Consider the following 2500-nt stretch of genomic DNA (forward strand, 5'->3'; position numbering starts at 1 on the left):
ATGATATTCATAATCATATATATATATTTGTGTGTGTAAATATTTATATATACACATATATATATAAATATATCATCATCATCATCAAGGGGCTACCGCCGACGGGGTCGCATGGCCGCATCCACCCTTCGCTTCTAACCACGAGGATCCCTCGTGACGAGTCACAAGGCAGGCCCTCGGCCCATCCTCGCGACAGGTCTCATCGAGCTGCCCAAGCCATGACCTCCTGGGTCGTCCCACAAGCCTCCTTCATCCAGGGTTGTCTCGCAAAGAGAGCTGCTATTTGCACTCTCACTCCCATGACCTGTCGCGTTCCTCTCATGACCCTCTCTATTTTTCCTACCATAATTTACATGCGCTTCCATATACAATTCTGCAAATTTTATCATCTCATTAAATGTTTTAAAATCATGCTCCTTTAAGAATAGCACCATGCTTTTATCGCACGCATTCAAGAATTGTTCAGTGAGCATAAGATCAAATACATCAACATAGGTTTGTTCACAACCTGCAAGTTCGACCCATCTTGTTATATTGTTCTTTAGTCTGTTGGCAAATTGCGAAGCGGTTTCATTTTTGTGGAATTTCGAATTACGGAATCTTAGCCTATAGCCCTCGGCCGTGCATTGGAAACACCTGAGCAGCGCTTCTTTCACTCGCTCGAAGTCGCGCGCTTCCACTGGCGAGAGATGCTGGTACGTCTCGAGCGCTTTCCCTTGCAACAAGGAGGCTAAGCTGACCGCCCAAACGTCTCGGTCCCATCCGGCGCTTGTTGCTAGTCTTTCGAACCGGAGTATATACGCGTCTATACCGTCATTAGCCTCATTGAACACAGGCAGTTTCGGAAGTGCTGGTTTAAAAACATCAGCTTTTACTTCATACGTCTCACTCTCGTCACTTTGCACTCGTAATCTTAGTCTTTCTAGTTCAAGTTCTTTCATTCTAGTTTCCATTTCCAATTCCACTTTTCTAGCTTCTCTTTCCTTCGCTCTTTCTTCACGCTCTAATTCGAACCTTTCACGCTCTTGCTTTGCTCTTCTCTTACGAATTCTTGCAAGTTTTCTCCCGCTAACCCTAGTTCTTTTCCGAACTTCATCAATTCACTTAGCGGAAGTCATAATTATAAACTTTAATTATGAACCCAATACGTCATCACACCAAACGAATATATATATTAGAACGGTCCTGTTCGGGCGCCAATTTGTAAGGATATGTTATATCAGATCTTATATTTTTTTGTAGATATCCTATGGTTCTGACCGCTCTCGTATACACAGGAATATATATATAGTACGAGTATGGTTGAGACGATTGGGGTTCAAAGAAAAATTATATAAACCTTTAACCATTTTATTTTTCCGATCAGCATATCTAGTTAAACCATACATAAAAAAAACAAAAAAAATACAGTTAACATCGCATTTACAGTTTCCTTTTTTTTTCTTACTTTCCAGCCATGTTACTAGTCCACTTCACTACACTACTTCTTCACTTCCTTATTTGCTCTTATCCGATCTTCTACGCGACCGTTGACTTCAATGTCCCAGCCACGGACATGATGTTGCAAGGCACCAACTCATGTGTCTGCCACACATTCACCGCCTTTAGGGAAGGATATCGCAATATTAACTTTTGCATTATATTAACAAAAATAACTTATCGTGAAGCGTGTAATGCATCAAGTCCGCATTATCTTTATAAAAGAATTACTGCAATCCACAGAACAATAAAATATTCACCTTTAGGGGTAGTCAGTTTACAGATGACAGGAAATATGTTGCTATTGCTGCTATTGCTACTGTGACCTCTCACAAACGCCACCAGTTCAGCTATCCAGGTCCTTTTTCCTTTCAACCTCCTCGTCACCTCTTACGCGCGCTCATCACACCTCGTACATACATACGCACACACATACAAACAACCACAAGCAGGTCGTCAATGCTTAAAGGTGTGGTTGTGTGCTTGACAATATATATATATATATATATATATATATATATATATATATATATATATATATATATAATATATATATATATATATACACACAAATATATATATATATTTTATATATATATATATATATAATATATATATATATATATATATATATATGTGTGTGTGTGTGTGTGTGTGTGTGTGTGTGTGTGTGTGTGTGTGTGTGTGCGTGTGTGTGTGTGTGTTTTATTTACTTACTTGTTTATTTTGTTCATTTATATATTTTATATTATATATATATATTATATATATATATATATATATATATATAATATATATATTTGTTTTATTACTTATACATTCATCTATTTATTTATTTAAACTCATAACTAAATTGTGCATATGTAATTAACACACGTGTGGAATTCATGTCGAACAGATTGCAAGTAGAACAACCGAGGGAAGTACAAGAAAACACACGAATATGCCGAAGGCCTTTTCGCATTTACTGCTTCATCAAGGCATACCTGATGAAGCAGTAAATGCGAAAAGGCCTTCGGCA

Source organism: Penaeus monodon, chromosome 11, assembly GCF_015228065.2.
Source record: "Penaeus monodon isolate SGIC_2016 chromosome 11, NSTDA_Pmon_1, whole genome shotgun sequence".
NCBI lineage: Eukaryota > Metazoa > Arthropoda > Malacostraca > Decapoda > Penaeidae > Penaeus > Penaeus monodon.